Genomic DNA, 21,546 nt, shown 5'->3' with positions numbered 1-21,546 from the left:
AAACTATCACTGAGGTTTAGAAACAGAAAGTTGTCTGTGGGAAGATACAACAGCAGAACATTTTCCATTACAGAATATTTTCCATTCCCCATGACTGCTAAACTCACAAAGCAGTGCTTCATTTCTTTTGTTCAGCTATGGAGGCTACATGGGTTTGTATCAAAGTCTTGTGTTTTTAAGGGAATTTTTGCTTATTTCGAAGAAATCTGAAGTCTAACTAGGGAAAAAAGTGGCATTACTATAATGATATTAATGAATGAAGTCAGAGAATGAGTACATGTAAATATTGTGTCTAGACATGCAAATAATGCTACAAGAATGAAAAGGCATTTGACAGTACGCGAGAAGTGTCCAGAAGGAATACAGTCTGCATATAGGAAGCTACTGCAATCAAGGAATGAAAGAACTGGGAAAAATCTACTTCAGGAACCAACTGTAAGTAAATTATTATACTTAGCAGCAATACAGGCTAGCATCTAGAAATTACAGTTATAAATATAGATGTTGTAGTTCTGGATTACAGTAGGCTAAAATCCCTCCTTTCATTGCAGGTAACTCAAAACAGATTGTCAAAAATAGGAATTGAACACAGTGAATTGACAGAAATGGGGAAAGGAGCAGGATCCTCTTTTTCAAGATCAATGCCACTAGATATGAAACACAGAAGCAGCTGTTCAAGACAGTCTAAGCTTTCCATCAAGCTCTGCGGATAAAACATCAAAAGTAGATCAAGAAAGAGCACATGAGAAATTACCTTGAGCTATATTTGCCAGTAGCATACCACTTTCCATAACTGAAAATCAATATTGGAAGGAGCATTACAAGGTAATGAGTACATCGTATAAGTTACCATCACATAATCACTTATCACATATCACATTCCCTTTTAGGTAGAAAGTACAACAGAGTTCAAACAATTGGTTATTCAAGAACTGGTCAAGCAGAATCCTTGACTGTCATATATGGATGGGCTGATATACAAGGAAATATACATTCTGTTCACAGCTCCATTACTAATATTTCTGAAAACAGTTGCTACTAAACCTTCCCATCATACAGGTCAATACCCAGCCAACATATTGAGCGAAGAGACTAAAAGCACAGGCCAATCCAGGGTACAAGTCCCAAAACTGACAAAGTAATAAAAGCTGAATGGCAAAAATTAAAGATAAAATATTCCCATTTGATAATATCTGGCTGTCCTTATCATGAGTTAAATCATCTCGTAGACACAGCAAAGAAAACAATACAGGCAAAAAGAAAGTAATTGCTAAGGCAGTGGTATTCAAACTGGGGCATCACAATGCTCCAGCCTGAGGGCCCTGGCCTCTGCCCCCTTAAGGGGCGGGGCAGGGGGGAAGGCAGCAACACGATCCCCAGGACTGCGTCACTCAAGGGGCTGCAGGGACTGGGATGCACTCACCAGTTTCTGCAGCAGCCTTCCCAGGGGGCAGGGAGCCCTGCGCGAGCACCTGCAGGGCTCCCCAGCCTTTCAAAAATAAAAGTGGAGCAATTGCACTCCACCTCAGCAAAACCAGAAGTGGAGCGAAAGAACTCCACTTTCACTTTTAGAAGCCAGGGGAGCACTGCAGGCGCTTGTGCAGGGCTCCCTGCACCCCAGGAAGGCTGCTGCAAGGACTGGTGAGTGCATCCCAGTACCTGCAGGCCCCTTCCCCTGCCCCAGCTGCCTCCCTCCCCTCCCCTGCAAGGACTTACCAAACTCCCAGAGAGCTTAAAAACCACAGTGCTAAGGTATGTGCTAAGCAGTGCTAAAGTATCCTGACAGATTCTCATTCTAAAAATTGGGTCACAGTGCTAAATGCGTGTGATATAGGGCAGTGGTTCTCACGCATTTAGCAGCACGACCCACTTTTTAGAATGAGAATCTGTCAGGACCCACCAGAAGTGATGTCATGACTGGAAGTGACATATCAAGCAGGAAAATTTTTAACAATCCTAGGTTGCAATCCTACCCACACTTACCCAGGAGTAAGTCCCATTGACTATCATCGTTAAAAGCATATACATAGTAGTCTGTTAAAAGTACAGGTCTGTAACACTTTCCCAAACCATGGAGAAATACCATGGAAGCATCTCACTTCCCATACTATGGTAGCATCAAGTCTAATATTTTAAAAATAAAAAATTGAAATGAATGGGGACCCCAATGAAACTGGCTCAGGACCCACCTAGTGGGTCCCAACCCACAGTTTGAGAAACACTGGCATAGGGTTCACTGCTACCTGTGATTCTGAGTAGCAGCAGGAATGTATCCCCATAGATACAGGGCAGTAATTGTATGCAAAGAATGTATCTCTTCTGACATTGTGAAAGGACAATTGTACCACCTTACAATTGTCCACAATAGCCATAAGAATCCTAAGCATTCCACTAGGGCTATTCCTTGTGACTGGAATTGGAAGATGTTCAACTGAGCAAGACCCCCCCCCCCCCAAAAAAGGAACAGACTAGCAAATGAACACACTGCTATGTTTATACCTATTTCACAAAATCTCTTATTGCTGTCAGATAATCATAAGCACAACTATCAGAGGATACAGTATGATAAGCTGGCCATAAATCTACTATGGGAAAAATCTTTCTGTGATGAAAGCTAATATGATTCAAGCGGTTCTGAACTGGACTCACCTCCATCTAGACTAGAACTGAACTAGTAGTTCCAGTACATGCACCAATAGTGTATAAAACCAAGGTGCTCTCAATCACAGTGTAGTTCTACTGAAGAAGATTAACAACAACTGTGGGATTTCCTGCACAACAATTTAGAATATTATTAAAATTGGTTTTGGGGAAGGGTGTTTTTAGATTTGTACAGGTATACGATTCAGAGGTGTGAGGCCAAATATTAACAAACGTTCTAATAAAATTTACAAATAAAACTTTACTGTAAGTATGTTTGAAAATACAGAAGTGCACTTCACTAAGCATTTTGCTTATCAAAGATTTCAGTTCAACTGTGTTCTGCTTTTAGAAGTTTTTATTTTATTCATTATTTTCATATCCTACCTTCCTTCTATCATGGAACTCAAGGCAATGTAAGTGGCAATGTAAGTGGCAGTCCCAGAAAGTCCAAACATTAACCAAACCTAAATTACTTACAGCCCAGTCTTGAACTGCCCATTGTGCTGGGACTGCCGCGGCACCGAAACAGCTGCCACAGCATCCTCTGCACAACAGGGCAGCCACTGGGGGCTTCCCAGGGGAATGGGACTTTCGTCCGCTTCCCTCAGGTAAAGCAAGGAGTCCCACAATGGGGTTACTCAGTTCTGTAGCAGCTCTTGCGCTGGCACTGAATCAAGAGCCTCCGTGTTGAGCCCGCAGCCTGACATGGAGACTCTGGATGCAGCGGAGCAGAGCTCTGCTAGTCCTACCTTCCTCCTGCCCCGCTCCCTTCCCCAGCACATTTCCTCCTTGTCCTTAATTGTTTATCATTACACAGCACACAAAATTCGATACGGTAGGCTTAAGAAGTTCTTTTTATGAAATTTAAATCAAATAAATATGCTAAATCAGATGCCAATCCATTAAAGCATCAGAAAATTTTCCTGACTCCAAATTTTCCAGAAAACGCACATCAATGAATTACACAGAGATGCGTCTTAACCCCTACAGTTTTGTGACACTTTATAGATTAACAAATTATTCTGCATATTATTTTTTCAGCTATTATTCTATCACCAAAGTCAAGTAATACATGTGAAATAGTGGTAAGATAAGAGAACTAACAGTTATCACTGAAGTTTGAGTACATTGATAATTACCTTCATTTTTATTGCTTTGCATACAAGGGAATCTTATCACATAGACATGTAGGAACAAAGAATGGGATCTGAAATATTTTCTTCATTTAATCTCAAAGGATTACATTTTTTTCAACCAAGTTAAAGCATTACTGAAAGAATGGAGCAATGGAGACCACGAAAGATAACCTTAACAAGACTGAACATCAAGACCAAAATACTATTCAATTTGCCAAAATCTAAGAACAGTAAAAATAGATAAAAATAGTCTTCCAAATTTGAATAAGAGAGATCTCTTATTTATTGCTTCAGGCAAGTTCCATCACCTATGCTAGCTGTGATTCTTATAGCACATTTCTGTGCATGTCTATGTGCTATCCCAATTTTCCCTATCCTGCCAACTATTTTGTCCTGTCCAAATATTCCAACTCCCTTTGCCCGCTTTTTGGCTAATTAACACCCTCCTTTTCCAAGAACAACAGCTGCGGTGTGCGAAGGAAACGAACAGAACTCCTTATTAATTTGTGCAATTAACAAAATTTATTGCTACAAACACAGACACTCCTGCAAGTCCTCTTGTCCAGAGGCTTTCCCTCCCCAAAACACTTAACTCAGTGGGTAAAGGTCCAAAGCCTCCAGTCCAAGTCCAACCCAAACTCCAAAGCACAGTTCAGTCTTCTGAAGCAGAGTCCCTCCTCTCCAGTAGAGTGACTCCTCCAGCAGAGTCCTGGCAGTCCCCTTCTCCCATAGGTATGGGTCAGGTAGCGTCTCCCTCTGGGTCAGGGTTGCTCTTAGTCAGGGTAGCTTTGCTCCTTCTGAAGCTGCCTTTTATCCTGCAGCCCCTTGTTAAGTCCAACTGCAGCTCAGCTGTGAGCTACCTCCTTAGCTCATTCCAAGTCCCATCAAGGTCAAATGAAGCTCAGGTGTCCATCCAGGTCTCCATTAGCCTTGATTGATTACAGCTGTGGAGCCAGCCCTGCCCTTCCCAGAGCTGTCAAAACATGAAACTGCTGTCAACACCACATCATCCACCTGATGATCTTCTGATCTTCCATTACAGTCTACTCAGAAGAAAGTCCCACTGTGTTTAATGGGCCTTATTTCTAAGACTGTAGTCTCAGTCACAAGTACTTTGCCAAGATTTTTTCCCACTACCTGGGACACTATTCCATCATGAAAGGGGGGAAGAGTTTAAAAGCACTGGTAATAGAAGAAGAATTCAGGGTGAAGGTAGCTGTAGAACAAAAGGCTTTGTGGAAGACCCACACACATTCCAAATGAGAAAGCAGAATGGATAACAGGAGAGAAAAAACAGACTGTTCTATGTATGCAAATAGATTTTCAAATGTTTGAGGTTATCTACACTCCAGATAAAATTACACCAACACAAACCTACTCAGTGAGTCATTAAAAGTCACTCCACTTTAAGCACACAAGGTCTTAAGCTCTGTCATACAAGTGAAACTTCTGTTTTCTTCACTGAAGGTACAGTATCAAGAAGGGTCAAGGTAAGTGGGTATGACGTCTGTCTGGAGTATTATTTTAAACCAAGACACAAAAGACATAAGGCACCTGCATATAGACCTGAACACAGCTCTCCAAGGACATTACTCCCTCAATTCCATCTCCTCACTATGGTTGGTTATTTACAATCCTCCACTCTCCCACAATCTCTGGGATGGAGTAACACTCTTTTCGTCCAATCCTCCAACTCTTTTCTTTTGTTCCTATCAACATCTAGAGAAAACAACATGTAAATGGATCACAGAAATGAACCAAATTACTCATATTGGGTTTGCAAGACAACAGAGTATCACTAGACTCAAAAAAATCATATCTGTGAAAAATAAACTGAAATCCTAACACCAAGTGAATCCTTCCTGAGACAAATTTGGGGCTGACCTCTCTCATTAACTGGAAAAATAAACAGAGGTATTGAAAAAGCACTGCGAATTGCCACAGCTTCTCAGGTGCCAATATAAAAACTGAATCTGAACTACTTTGTTGTCCATGCTGAGGTTGTGAACCAGAGTTCCCTGTACCTATAAGGTTCTGACAGCCAGCAGTGACTAATGTAGTTTCACAGGGGCATGCCCCATTTCCTCCTTCCAAACCACACTTGCATGCACAGGGCTGCATTAGCCAGAGAGATAGGCAACTCAAAACCACCACTCTTGCAGTCATGGTCCAGGTGCAATTGGTTGATATCAGAAACAGCTTCAACAATTTTTCAAAATCACTGAAGCAAAATTCACTGATTGGCAGAACTGCTCCACTGCTCAAGAAGCAGTGGTCCACCTTCTGGGTGGAATCTTCTTTGGTTTTAAAACTGAGACTGCTGGACAGGGACTTCTCTTTTCACTCTGCACAGGGGCCAGTGCAATGATAGATAGTCACGTGATTCGCACAGCCTTATCTACACCAACATTTTAGAACTCAACTAAGAACTTGCCACTCTTGTTTTAAGGCTGTTTAATCCTGTTTAATCTTGTTTTAAAACTGTTTAATCCTGACAGTTTTCCCAGCCTACAAGAAAAAGTGACAGGCATTACAACCAATTAAGTTGCATAAGATTTTCCAGCTATAAAATTATCCCAATGAGCCACATGTGCTGACAACTATTTACTTGCAAAATTATCCTCACAGTACTAAAGTGCTAAGGGTCGACAACAACCTATGCAGCAATTTCTATAGCAAAACAAAAAAATTGTATCTACCAGGTTTACTTTCATCAACAGACTTTTCTCTAATGGTTATATTTTATAGCAGCTTGAAATACTGGAGTTAACCAGGGATTTGAAGGGGGTCTTAAAAGTGCAGTGTTGATAGCATTAATTTCAGGATGAAAAACTCTTGTTAAGAAAAATCTGCACTGAAATAACTGCAATTCAGCTGAAATCCCCAGTCAATCTTAGTGACTGGAATTGGTTTGACACAGTGCTATCATATTTGTTCAAATTTTGCTGAGGTTTAGCATATATTAAATCTACAACTCAGGTGAGTACCCTTTGAGCCGCCTTGAGTGCCCTTTGTTGGGATAGAAAGTAGAGAAACAAACAAATAAATCAATAAATAAAATTCTGCAGGTACTTCAGTACAGGGGGAACACAGTGGTTCCCATACCCTGCGTCGCGAGGACTATCTAGAGCAGTGTTTCTCAAACTGTGGGTTGGGACCCACTAGGTGGGTTGTGAGCCAATTTCAGGTGGGTCCCCATTCATTTCAATATTTTATTTTTAATATATTATACTTAGATGCTGCCATGGTAAGTGTGCATTTGGGGAAATATTACCGATCTGTACTTTTAACAAGCTACTATGTATATGCCTTTAACAATGATAGTCAGTGGGACTTACTCCTGGGTAAGTGTGGGTAGGATTGCAAAAAATTTCCCTACTTGATATCACTTCCAGTCATGACATCACTTTCAGTGGGTCCTGACAGATTCTCATTCTAAAAAAGTGGGTCCTGGTGCTAAAAGTGTGAGAACCACTGTTCTAGAGGGTCACAGAGACTTCTCCACTCCAATGAAGGAAGCCAGTGACCAGCCCCTTAAGAAGTGCATCCTCCTCTGCAGTGGCACTCCCCACTTTCCCCTCTAGTATCTCAGGCCATGCCAAGAACAAGAGCATGTTGATCAGCACTGTGCACACCATGCCCATACTCTCTGCCTCTTTAAAGAGCAGGTGTAGCATGGGGAGGAGGGAAGGGTCAGAGGATGATGATCAATGTGCTCTTTGTGTGGCCCCAGCACGCTGGAGCTGCTGAATTTTGCTGGAGAGGGGGACACATGGTGACCCTGATGCAGGAAGCCAGTAACCCACCCCTTCCCAGCAAGCATGGAGCATGTCAACAGGAGCAGCGAACAGTGTGAGACCTCCATGAGAGCTCCCAATCTGTGCCTGCCCTGCACTTCACACTCCAGCAGCTGGGGTCTGGGGCAAACTCTAGGTCTGAAAGCTAGCGACCTGCTCTTTCAGAGCCAGCAGGCAGAGCCTTCACGCTGATCAAGCATGGGGAAAAAATTAGGAGGTTTATTTTTTTTTGCTCCCCAACTCAGATCTGTAAGTGTGGGGAGGAGAGAAAAAGAGAGCGAGACCTTTTTTAAAAATAACTTCAGTGAGTATAGCCTTCTCCCCTGAACAACTCTGGATAGAAAAACATTAGAATTTGCATGTTTCTCTTTTGCTCCCAACTCCGATCTCTCTGATCAATCTGTTTGTGCGCACGCAAGAGAAAGAGAGAGAGAGAGAGAGAATGTGACAAGTTTCATTTTATTTACTTGCCTAAATTAATTTATTATTAACACTGACCAACTCCATGGATCACGAGATGACCGGAAAATTGGATTTAGGGTCATGGTGAAAAAATCACTGTTTTAACATCAGCTGCAACATCCCCAGTATCTTTCTTCTTCCCAATAGTTCATTGTATCCCTTTCTCTCTCATCTTTTCTGTCCCATTTTTATTTTTTTTATCCACCACCACTCTCCTTCTGTAAATATAATATCTCTATGCATATCTTGAAGTCTAATAAAATCTTCTGGCTGAAGGGTAGTTGCAAGAAGAAGAAAAAAAGAAACAGGTGCTGAGAAAACTCTACTCTGATGGGCAGACAACATAAAATGGGAAATTTTGGCCTGAGTTGGGGCTTGGAGGCACTGTCTTGCAGTGGTTCCACTCCTTCCTGGCTGACAAATCCCAGAAGGTGGTGCTGGGAGATGCTTGTTTGGCATCCTGGCCACTTACGTGTGGGGTACCGCAAGGTTCCATTCTGTCCCCCATACTGTTCAACATCTACATGAAGCCTCTGGGGGAGGTCATCTGGAGGTTCAGGGTAGGGTGCCATCAATATGCTGAAGACACCCAGCTCTTTCTCTCCTTTCCATCTGATTCCAAGGAGGCAGTCAAAGTCCTAGATCACTGTCTGGGGGCTGTTGGGAGCTGGATGCAGGTGAACAAGTTGAAATTAAATCCTGATAAGACAGGTATCTCCTGGTCCAGAAGTCTAAGACGCGGGTATTGGACTATTGTCCTGCTCTGAATGGGGTTGCACTCCCTCTGAAGGAGCAGGTTCGCAGCTTGGGGGTGATCCTGGATCCACAGCTGCTCCTGGATTCCCAGGTAGCGGCAGTGGCCAGGGGAGCCTTTGCTTAGCTTCGGCTGATTCGCCAGCTGCGACCATACCTGGGTCGCTCAGACCTGGCCACGGTGACCCATGCCCTAGTGACATCCAGATTAGATTACTGCAACGCACTCTATGTGGGGCTGCCTCTGAATACGGTCCGGAAACTGCAAGTAGTGCAGAATGCGGCGGTCCATGTTGCTGGGGTTTGTCGGTTCGACTAAGTCAGGCCACTGCTTCGGCAGCTACACTGGCTGCCAGTTCATTTCCAGGCTGAATTCAAAGTGCTAGTTTTGACTTTTAGAGCCCTATACGGCTTGGGTCCAGGGTGTTTGAGGGATCACCTCCTTCCATACAATCCAACCTGTACTCTCAGGTCATCAGAGGGGGCCTATTTAACTGTGCCGCCACTAGCAGAAGTAAGGGGGATGATAGCAAGAAAGAGGACCTTCTCAGTGGTGGCTCCCCATCTGTGGAACTCCCTCCCCCTGGAATTGAGAACAGCTCCCTCTTTAGTGTCCTTTCAGTGGGGACTTAAGACCTTTTTATTTAGGGAGGCCTTTTATGCCGACACCAGAGGGCATGGCCCTTTTTGAATGTATTTTAATTTGGGATCCAGGTTTTTATTGTGTTTTATTGTTTTTAATGTCTTTTATATCTTCATATGTATAGTTTACGTTTTTAATATGTTTTTAATTCTGAGCCACCTTGAGTGTCCTTCAGTGGATAGAAAGGTGGGATATAAATCTCTAAAATAAATAAATAAATTTACTCGCCTTTCTCCCCAACCAAATAAATCAAAAACTGAATTGAATTTTAGGGGCATATAATCTCAGCAGCAGAGGAGGAACTGAATGACAGGAAGCTCTTTGATAAAGATTTAAATGCATGGCTTCTCCATTTTCCCCATGGCCCTATACAACTCTGAAGAATATTGGCAGAGCGGCTTCTTCTCCTCAACTCTAAGGGAAGTCCCTTAATTTACCACATCAAGTACATACTTTGACACCCTGGCCTTTCTATGCAGTAGGATTCACAAGGTGTTTTCCCTCTAGCCCTACCTGACTGCTTTCTTGCTGGTCCTTCCTGAAAAGGAAAGCTAGACAGCTATCAGCCATTGCTGAGACTTATCACAATGTCCCACCTAGATCCATGGAAGGAAATACATACAGAAGTGAATAAGCACCCAACCCCAGGCTCCCTGTAACAATGCTGACTGGGCAGCAAGGCCACCTGCATGTGTTGCTGCTAAAGATTTACCACAGCATACTTTAGAAAAAATAGGAACATAAATCCACTCTCACAAACAAAATGCTTTTGGTATAATGCACTCTCTCTTTGTCCGCCAAGAGCACACCCCTCTAAAACAAGGCAGCACATATATTCAAAACTGAGAGCAATCCCACTGGAATTAACAATCTTGTTCTGAACTCAAACAGTGCTGTGCTCCCTTTAAAAGTTCAAACACCCAACAACAGTCTCCATACAACACACACTTTGGCTCAAAGTAATGAACACAAGTACAGGCATGTAGTTTCTAACGCAGCAAACACCATTCTCTGCTTCAACATCTCATCCAGATTATATTGTCAAGGCCTGAGCAAAGGAAAGACTAAAAAGCAAATTGGAAGAGACTCAAACCCAAGACAGTATTTTAGTCAAAATATTATCCTTATCTGTTGCAAATGAAAAGCTTCATTTTCATCCCCACCCCTGAATATGGTCCTTATTCACATATAAAAGTAATACCACGCCTTCGTCCCAGTGACATAGGTTTTACATAGGAAATTTTGTAACTAAACACTGCAGAATTAGTTTAAACCCTTAACTCTGCGGTTTTCAAACTCTCCAGGAGTTTGAAACCCGCAGCAAGTCTTTGCGGGGTGGGGGGGCGGCAACAAGGGCAGGGAGAAGGCGGCAGGGGGAAGGCAGCGATGGGATCACATCGCTCAGGGGGCTGCAGGGACTGGGATGCACTCACCAGTTCCTGCACCAGCCATCCCTGTGTGCGGGGAGCCCTGCGCAAGCACCTGCAGGGCGCCCCAGGTCAGGGAAAGGGAGAGTGGAGCAATCTGCTCTGCCTCAGCAAAAGCTGATGACATTCAACAAGAGGTCTCATTCAACCTCATTCTCATTCATGAATTCCTGCTATTATGCCCTGAGGCAGTTGGCCTAGCTGGTACTGGGGGAAGTGAGGTTTGTAGGTAGTCCTACAGCACGGGTGAGGGAGTGGGCTGTTAGGGTTCCTCTTTGCTCATCTATGAGGCTGATGAAGCCAAAGCCATAGCCTTGTGCCCCTTCCCCACCCTCTCCCATGGGAAAGGGAGTGAACCAAAGCAAACATAATTATTGGGGGGGGGCATGATCATGGGGGCAGTCACCTAGTTAGAACTCTGTCCCACTTTTAGGCTGGGTCTAAGAAACAGGGTCAGAACATTCAGGTTGGCAGGCTCAGAACTTCAAAATGGTGGAGGACACCTTTGGTGGGAAATAGGGACCAGTGCCTTCTAAGATTGTACTGCCATTCGCCTCCCTATGCATCCTGTAGGATACAAGGTTGATTTGTATTTTACAGGTTGTGCCCTTCTATTCTGTTATTAAGAGATGACTGCTACTGATTTGTGTTTTATTTGTAATGTTCTAATGATGCTTTGCGATGTTTTTAAAGGGTTTTATAATGTTATGGTTCTAAAAGCCATTTTGAGTGCCCTCCAGAGAAAAAAGTGATGCACAAATCCAATAAATATATCAATCTCTCTGCAAAATATAGCTAACTGACCATTCACATTTTAAAACGAGGTAACATTTGTGATTTTAAAATATCACAGTGACTGTTTAAGAATTCCAAGGTATCAGTATCAACACTGATAAGAATAATTAAATAGAAATAGCATTGATCATCAACAGTGGTTTAGTAGAAAATACATTCAGGAAGATAATATCTAAACAGGTAATTGCAAGCAAAAAGTATAGGCAAGTTACTGCAGCCCTCAAGTTTTGAACTACTTCCAAAGTGACTGACTGTGCTAAGGCACAGAGAGAACACAGCCAACAAATCACAAAACACAGTGTGACCAAGTGTCCAACAGCAGCATTACTGGACAAAACCATGTTTTGTGCGCTCTACAACTCTGGTGTCATAAATTCCCACCTACTACCATTATCACACTTTTCATTGTGTATTTCAGGTTCCGTGCTGGTATATCAGCACATTTTTTACAAGCTAGCACATATTATTGCAAAATTCATTTTAATTCTACTTAAACCTCCTCAGCTGGGATGCCCAAAATGGACTATCAGAAAAACTGCAAATATATACATAACAGAATCAATACATATATAAAATGCTACCCTTTTAAAGGGATGGGAAAGCCCTTAAACTAAGGTCCGAGCACCAGGTGCTAGAATAAGATGTCTCCCAGATTGTTGTCAGATACCACAATTATATTAATTGGAATAATAAGACTGATGGAAACAAATCCATCACTGGGAAGGAAACCAGCATTCTCAGGTCCTGCTCAAATCCTCACCCAGTGTGTTAAAAGGAAAATTCTTTTTATCTCAGTTTAGTTCCACCCACATGTAATACAACATACACTGCCTCTAAGTCTGAGGTATTCAATCTGTGCGTCCCGCCTCCCTAGTGAGGCATGGCTAGCCTCCAGGGGCATCACCAGGCATCTCAGGGAGAGAGGCTACTCTGCTCTACGTGCTGCCTGCTGACTTGCTGCTTTTCTGCAGCTGTGAACGAGGTTGGTGGGGCAGCGTGAGGCTGGGAGGGCTTGTGAAACATGGTGGGAGGAGGTGGGAGAGAAGGCTGGCTGGGCAGGCAGGCAGAGGTGCCACATGTCATCATGGATCTCTCTCCATGTGCAACCTCGCCCTACAACCTCACCCTCGCCTCGACTACATTTCCCAGTGTGCCCCTCACCCTGGGCATCCTGGCATTGGTCAAGGCTGCTTGAGAAGGAAGGAACCAGCCTGCAACTAGTGGGGGGGGGTGTGTCCAAATGCCCCAACCTGCATCCCTCCGTCTTGCCTGGGGGGAACAGGGGTGGCATCTGCATGTTGGGTGAGTGTGTGTGAGCAGCCCCCATCTACTTTGGGGTGAGTTGTAATCTTGCTGGGTGTGGCTACAATCCTTTCCACACTTTCCTGGGAGTAAGCCCCATTGACACAAATGGGGCTTACTTCTGAGTAGATCTACATAGGCTTGGGGTCTGTGTCAGCTTCACCCAGGATCCTCACCTTTCTCTTTTTCCTCCCCCTTCAAAAAAGATAAAAAGCCACTCTTGATGGCTTTGCCTCCAAAAATTGATTAAAAATAAAAAAATCCTCATTCCTTTTCAGCCATCCCTTTTTCCTCCTGCTTCCTTTGGGGGGGAGGGGAACTCTGTTGGCTGCTATTGTAAGACAAAAGGCACAATCCTTACTAGGTCTACTCAGAAGAAAGTCCTACTGTGTTCAATGGGACTTACTCCCAGGAAAGTGGGGTGAGGATTCCAGCCAAACAGTCTCTAGGTCTCAGTTTGGATCAGTTTGCAGTTAGCAGATACACACAAAACAAAGTCTTCCCCTCCTGAAAATTCATCACTTCCCCCCTCCCTTTCCAAAACCCTCCAGGTGTGCTGCTAACAAACTCAGGGCACAAGCCTAACCAGGTCTACTCAGTAGTAAGTCCTATTTTGTTCAATGGGTCTTACTCTCAGGTAAGTGTGGTTAGGATTGCAGCCAGAGTGCTGGCAGCCTTGTTTCTAGTGTATAATTATAACACCTTCATCCCCATTTTGGGGGTAACTGAGGTGAGGTGCTGTAATGGGGAGCCGTGGCCAATGGCTACAAGGCTCAGGGGAGGCGTGAGCCGGAAAACTTCGAGAACCACTGCACTAAGTAATTAATGGGTACATCTCAATTCATGCCATGTGTGCATGACATGCCATGGCATCCAAACCCAGAATGTCAAAATGAGAGCAGTGAACAAAAAACGTACATGAAAAGGTTACAGGATGTTCAAGTATAAGCAACACCACATACCAAATGATCAAGCAAAGTCAACTGATCCCAGTACTCCTAACCCAAGTACTAAAAAAACAGGAAGGAAAACCAAGAAAAGTTAATTTGGCCAACACACCTCCCTTAGCAATAGAAACAAATTAGCAGCAACTACATGAAGGCATGACCTTCATGTCTCCCTGTGTTGTCTTCATGCCTCCCATTAGTCTCCCTGTGTTGGTTGCTTCTTTAATGCCCAGTGCTGGCATGCCTTGGAGGAAGAAAGAACTCAATACAGCACACAATTATGGTGTATTTAAACTCAGTAGCACAAACTCTGGTGGAGCTAATCTCTACTGATGTGCAAAAAGTGTGCTATTCTTTTCAAGTGGTTGCCTTCAGCTTTTTTTTTATGAAGAGCTAGAAAAGCATTTTGAACTATGCTGGTGTCTCAGTTGGAAAAAGTTTCTCTCTGGCTTGCAAAAACTGCAAGGGATATAAAAATTAGAACCCTGTTCAGAGTATAGCTTCAGTTTGAGGCATGGCTGAAGCAGAGTCCTGCACTCTCCATCAGCAGGGATTATTACCAGGGACCAGTGAAGACTGACTGCTCCAATAACAAACCATTTCCATTTGCTTACTTAACGAACACTTAAACAGAGGCAAAGGCTTCCCAAGTGCCGTTCAAATTGTTGTTGGCATCCTTGAGTCTCGGAAGACTATGGTATCGCGCTCTGAATGGTGGTTCTGGAACAGAGTGTCCTCTCCAGTGCATGAAGCCTGGGTAAAGTAGATATGGAGGATAGACTGTTACCCATGCAGCAAATCCCCCCTCTCCACGAAATGGTCCAATGGAAAGGCAGAGGCCAATATGGTTGGTTCCAGCGGTGTCGCAGGAGTTGCCAGAACGTGACTGTGTTCAGCCATGAACTGCCTCAGGGACTCCGGCTCCGGGTTTTGCCTCGAGGTTGACTCCTGAAGCCTTTTCCATAACTGGATGTAGCCACAAGGCAATGGAGGTTTGGGATCAGAGTTTTCCTTCTCTCAGATGAGCTGCCTTCCCAGGCTAGGAGTCCCATCTACCCGGTGGCTGTTTAGTCGCCTCTTATGACAAGTATAGCCAAACTGAGGGCCTATTCTTGTCCCCAGACCCCAGGGGAAATGGCTCATATATCACCCAAAGAAAGTGCTTGTGTGCAACTGTTTAGAATGAATTTAGGGCAGAACACCATGTTATGCTTGACAGGAGTTGCTAAAAAAAATGCACAGAGCCAAGCAGAATTCACTCCATTTTCCCCAATAACTTTTTAGTACACAAGCCCATATTGTGCATTTCCCAGTCCAACCTGATATCAGTGACAGACGGATAAACACTTACAGTGATGTCATGACACAGGTAAGCGTACCCAATAGCTATCAGGGCTTAACATAGGGCTTTTCAGTCCCACCTGCACATATAGTTCTGTTGTTAAGTAGAACAAAGATGGATTTTAAAAACTGTATAAATTTTTTTGTGAACTGAATTTAAACCTGGAAGATCCAGGTTCAAATCCTCGCTCAGCTATGAAGCTTCCTGGGACACCTTGGGCCAGTCACCATCTCTCAGTCTCACAAGATTGTTGTGAGGACAAAAGGAGTAAAGAAACCATGTACACCACCCTGAGCTCCTTGGAGGAAGGGCAGTATAAACATGTGAAATTTAAAATTTAAGTTTTTGCTCTGTTTTCCCTCTCCAATATAACTTATGGTACGTTTCCTTTAAACGTGCCTGAAATGACATCTACCATAGATACTTGCCTATAAGTCGAAAACTTTATGCCTAAAATTGATCCTGAAAACCTGGGTCGACATATACATGGGTCAATGCAGTGGTGCAGCAGGGAAGCTTTGCAGCTGTCTGGTGAAGTGGGGGGTGGAACTGGGCTGAGAAGTAGGACACAGGGATGGAGGGAAAAGGACAATTTTCACTAATACTTACGGTATTCAGAGGCAGCCATTTTACTTTTTCTCCAAACAGGAAGAGAAATGAAGGTATGTACGGGAATTGTAGTCTGTTTGAGGGTTGTTGCTATGGAAGGGCAGCACTTACTCCTCACAAATCCTCTTCACAACTCCCATAAGTACCTTCAACTGCCTTCCAGTTTGGAGAAGAATTTCACACACCCTTCAGTTTAGGGTCTGTTTTTAGAACACCAAGATGTAATCCTCATTTCCATCTGAAACAAAGTCTCAGGCCGCAATTCAGTGTACCATTACTTAAGAAAAACACCCATGGAAAGCAATTCATCAGTAAATACTTCTCAGTAAATAGGGTTGCAACTATGTGTAGCTGCACTTGTCCATGCTCATTCCTTGTTGCATGTCTCTCTGCCGTGAATTGAATTGCACACTCCCAGTTATGTGTTTTATGTTGCATTTTTTATATAGAGCTTCTGGCTTAACACACCAGGCACCTTAAAGAAGGGGTTGATTCTTGGTTCTACTGGTATGTTGTTTACAGTGCACTTACTCTGATAGTGTTTACCAAAAGGTTGTGAAGACCAGAATTTTAAAAGTTAATGAATAAAAATGTATCTTAGGATCTTTTACTAAATTTTTAATAAATTTGAGGCTGCACAGTTCTTAGGTAACAATTACTGGTAGGCTATTTTTCAGGATCTGGCCTGGGGTTAAAATCAAACAAAATTATAGTCAGGCACCCCCCTAAGTTTAAAACACACACCCCCAACTTATCTGAGGGTCACAGAAAAGTCCATGATTAAGCTCAAAGCCTGCCCTCGACTTATCTGCAGAATCAACTTATAGGCAAGTGTCTGTGGTGAATATGAAGCAAGGCATGCATACAAACTATCACCGCCACTATTCTGTTGCTGGTGTTTTGCATACTGTTGCTAGCGGCCCTCTAATCCAGATGTGTCAACCATAAGGCCCGTGGGCCAGATGTGGCCTGCAGAAGCTCTTTATCCAGCCAACATGGTAACTGGGCTCTCCAAGCACCACTATCAGCTGCTGAGTTGCAAAGTGATGCATTGGCAGAAGTGGCACTGCTGAAAGGACATCACTGGAAGTGCCGAATTATCAGGCAATCCTTTCAGCAGTGCTACTTATATCAAGGCATTACTTTGCAGAGCATCTCTTAGATGCTGAGCTATGAAATGACATCTTGGCAGAAGTACTGCTTCGGAAAGGGGAGCCTATATGCTAATTGAACTTTCCATATCTTGAAGATATGATCAGGGTTCACATATTTCCTCTTCGTCATTTGCAGCTAATAAGTTCCTAAGTGACAAAAAGGTACTTATTTCTGGCCAACACCTGCTTAATGGTGTCACTTCTTGCTCAACAACATCACTTACAGCCCTCAGCAAGTACCATTACTGCTATTTGGCCTGTTGTATGAAACAAGTTTGACAGCCCTGCTCTAATCCTTAGCTGGGGTTTGTAGGAAGCATGAAGGGACAGGAAAGTTCCAGTGCACAGGCATTACTTTGCATGACGTTCTTTGGATTCGAGCCATATAGACCCTTAAAACTAAATCCATGATTCTCTATTTGATTGCAAGCAGTTAAGCTCCCATTTCATGTACAAGAATGAACCAGGTGAAAAAAAACGTCAAGTATGAGATAAAACACCAAACAGTCGTTTACTTTCTACATCATGAAAAAACACTACTGCCCACAATCACTCCTTGCTTCTGGAAAGTTCTGGGCCCTTAAGTCTTTAAATGAGTGGCCTTGTTTCATGTCCTTACATGTGTAGAGAAAGTTCCAAACAGGAATCTTTAAATTTCACAATTGCTTCCTAAGCAGATATACATTCTGTAATATAAAAAATGTGTAGACTACACAACCTGAGGGAGAAAATATGCTTCTTGATAATACAAAGGCTCTATTTTGTTGCAAACAAATACAGTTTGTTGTAGCAACCAGTTTGTATACAAGTTGTTTGGGAAAGACATGAATTAAAAAATTCAAAACTTGATTTTAAATTACTTTGATGTAGATCAATCCACAGAGTACTAATGGAAAAGTAGAATACAATTTTTAGTAAAGCATTAAGCACACTTAAGGCCCACTGATTTCAAACACATACGTAGTTAACAGCACAGAGGATGAGCTGGTGCAGTCATTTATTCTTCAAATGACTACACCAGGCCTGGCAGGACCTGAAATGCTGTCCAAGGCTGTCACATATAATGCTGCTACCCCATGTGCAAACTCCACATGAACCCCCTGCTGCTGCTGCCTCCCCCCTCAAAGTTTTTTCAAGTCTTGTGTATGCATTATCATATGCTCACCCGCCTGCAGTTGGAGGGAGGGAGTCAAGCCCAGAGCAAACCTCCTGCCTGCATGTAGGTGGAGGGGGAGCAAGCTGAGTCACCTCCCTCTCCTTTCTCTTATCTACAACTTCAGCTAACCTGGACACAGCCTCCTCAGTGGATCAGGTCCTGTTTAAAATTACCCAGAAGAACAGCACATGCTCAGGATCTTTCTTTTTAAACAAGTTCTAAGTGAGTATCTAGGTCAGATGAAGTTGTAAGTAAGGGGAGGAAGGCTTTAGTTTTCCATCTCTCTAGACTGCTTAGCTGCTTTCTTAAGTGGGGGGGCAGATGGAGAGGTTGCTGCAGGTGGGTTCTCCCCTTCTTCCTATGCAGCCAGCTCATTTTGAGAGAGCTGGAAATGAGACAGAGCCCAAACTGGGGAACCTCCACCTGTGGCTAGAAGGAAGGGGCATTAGAGCAACATGGTGGGGGGCCATTTTCTCTCATCTTGCCACCCCTCATTAGCACTCAACATGAGATTTTCAGGTCATGTCATCTGTGGGCCAGCCTTGGTCTGCATTGATGTCCTGGGGTTAAGCTCAGTACACCAACTCTGCAAACGAACACATGCAAAAAAAGTACCAGACCAGATCTAGGAGTGAGCCCAAAAAGCTAGGTGCCAGACAAATCACTCAGGTCCCTGGGTGCTACTGAAAGACACTAGCTTCAAATAGAAAGAAAAAGTAGCCAGCACTGCATATCAGAAACATATAGCAAAGCCAGGAACATAAGAGGGGATGGCAGCTGCCACACACATGTAAAAGGTTGTGAGGGTGAGAACTTACACTTGCGGTCTTTCTACAAGAAGTACGGTGGAGAGCAGTGTGACACACAGAAACAGCTGAGAGAGTGCACCCACAATGCAGCTACTCTTCTCCCTCCCTCACTCCCGCCCTCTCCCTACACTACCCCAGAAAAGTGTGGGAAGTCACCAGGCCCAAAAGTTTCTACCCTGCTGTCAGGAAACCCCTGCTTCATGCCCATCACCAGGTAAGGGGATTAACCAGTAAAGCCAAACCTTTCCCCCTCTTCTAAACAACTACATCACCCCCATTCTCTGATCCTGCTTACCTGCTAATGATACCTTCCACTGTCACTGCACCCTACTCCTATCCCCAAGCAGCAAGAAACTCATGGCCCAATCCTATCCAACTTTCCAGTGCCAATGCAGCAGCAATGCAGAAATGAAGGGAACAAACATTACCTGACTTTGAAGAGGCCTCGATGACTGCCCTCCCCCCACTTCAGGCTGCAGCATATGCCCTGTTGATGTGGCTGCATCAGTGCTGGAAAGTAGGATAGGACTGGGCCCTCAGTCTCTTGTATAGCCCAAACATCAAAAGGATTCAAGGCACACACATGAGACCTCAAAACCTCTAGGGCTTGTAGGTCATCCCAGTTGCCTCCACCAGCCAGTATGCATCCATGGATGCTCTCCTTTCTCTTCCTCCTGCCACATCCCTGAAGCCACACACAAGAACCATAGAGGGAAACAACCAGTACTATACAAAGAGGGAGGAATCATACAAAAGCAATCAAGGAAAGGCAGGTGCAGATAGTCTTCCAAAAGCAGGGCAGCCCTCTGGAAAAACATTCTGCATTCTCCAGGTGCCAGGATGAACCCTCCAGTTGTCATGGAAACCTGGCCCCCTGAATTTGTCATGTTCTCCACTAAGGTATTGTTCAGAAACTTCTGAGACCTGCAATAATGAGCTTAGGGAGAAAACGCTCAACATTCACTCCCCCCCCCCAAAAAAAAGAAGCAGCAGCAGCAAGCACTAGAGAATAAAATCCAGGCTTCCATAATTTGAGTCGCCATCCTCAACATGGCAAGTGGGCTCGTATCCTCTGGTAAAGATGGTGAGTAGACTTTGACTACACCAGAAGAGGCAATCTGGATGTCTCTGTGGAGAACAGCAGAGCCCTGTATTTTCCTCTCCTGCTCCCTCTCCTGTATGCCAAATAGCTGGTCCCCAAGCTTTCCTCTTCCCTGTGCCAGAGCCTCAACCAAACCCTGTGCTTTTCTCTTCTGCTCCAGAGCAAGAGAACGAAGTGACCACAATCATGGCTTAGAAAGGAAAACCAGCCAAGTATTATGAAATGCTGATAGCCTCTTAGGCCTTGAAGAGACCAAACTCATTCCCCCACACAACTGCTTATTACATCCCTCTCCAACTCATCCTCCTTACAACATTCTCTCCTTATAAATTTTTTTTTAAATAGTTACTACCACACCATTTTACATCTAAGGTGTATTACTTCCTAGATCTGATATCAGCCACATCAAACTGCATCTGGGTACCCTGGCACAATCACTTTTACTTTGTACCTGGGTACAGCTAGGGACAAGTTCCATTCAATGCAGGCAACATTTGTCCACATGGTACATAAATGAATATGTGAAAAATCAGCCAGCTACAGTCATTCACTTGCGAACGAGTGCCCAGATATGAGCTTTTTAGACTGACACCTCTCTTGCTACTGGGCCATTGGCCGTGGCTCCCCATTAGGGTGACAAGCCTATACCTACCTATAGGGCGGTAGGTTTTTCACAAGGATTCCACAGCTCCCCAGGCTGATTTCTGTGGCTTTTCAGGAAACCACAGTTCACAGTTTGGGAACCACTGGAATAACATATCGACAGCCTTCTTGATCCCTTCCTTCACATGTTATATGTATTTGTCCATGTGAAGACACCCTCAGAAATAGTCTAGCTCAGTGGTTCTAACACATTTAGCACCAGGACCCACTTTTTAGAATGAGAATCTGTCAGGGCCCACCGGAAGTGAGGTCATGACCGGAAGTGACATCATCAAGCTGGAAAAAAATTTTGCAGTCCTACACTGCAATCCTATCCACACCTACCCAGGAGTAAGTCCCATTTACTAACATTGTTAAAAGAATATACATAGAAGCTTATTAAAAGTACAGGTCTGTAACATTTCCCCAAATGCAGTCATTTACCATGGTAGCTTCAAGTCTAATATATTAAAAATAAAATACTGAATGGGGACCCACCTGAAATGGGAATCCACCTAGTGGATCCCGACCCACAGTTTGAGGAAACACTGGTCAAGATTTCTCAGATGGAAAACAAATGCTGCTTCTTGAACCATCCACTCCTAAAGACATCCCAAAAAATTCACAATCCCAAATTCTTAATTCAGAACCCGATCATGACAGGTATTCCAGACGGATTTGTCTCATGTACGATATTTTATAACTCTATACTAATGCCTATGGGAAAGGAATGGTGGCATCCTTTGTTACAGCTTGCCCAATTTCTGAAGATACACTGCCCCATTTCTGAAGTCTCTTAGTAATATCCCTAGGGGAAAACTACACAA

At 43.7% G+C, this 21,546-nt stretch overlaps 1 protein-coding gene and 1 long non-coding RNA gene across 3 annotated transcripts in view; one reads left to right on the top strand and one right to left on the bottom strand.

Moving 5' to 3' along the window:
* The window catches only part of DIP2B (disco interacting protein 2 homolog B), a 207,698-nt gene that overhangs the window by 141,277 nt on the left and 44,875 nt on the right, over positions 1-21,546 (bottom strand). The window lies entirely within an intron of this gene.
* Positions 144-753, top strand: LOC136641764 (uncharacterized). Its single transcript, XR_010793916.1, has 2 exons — positions 144-435; positions 552-753. It is a non-coding gene; the product is annotated as an uncharacterized lncRNA (long non-coding RNA).

The sequence above is a fragment of the Tiliqua scincoides genome, chromosome 2 (genome assembly GCF_035046505.1).
Source record: "Tiliqua scincoides isolate rTilSci1 chromosome 2, rTilSci1.hap2, whole genome shotgun sequence".
NCBI lineage: Eukaryota > Metazoa > Chordata > Lepidosauria > Squamata > Scincidae > Tiliqua > Tiliqua scincoides.
This window is presented reverse-complemented; position numbering and strand designations above follow the sequence as displayed.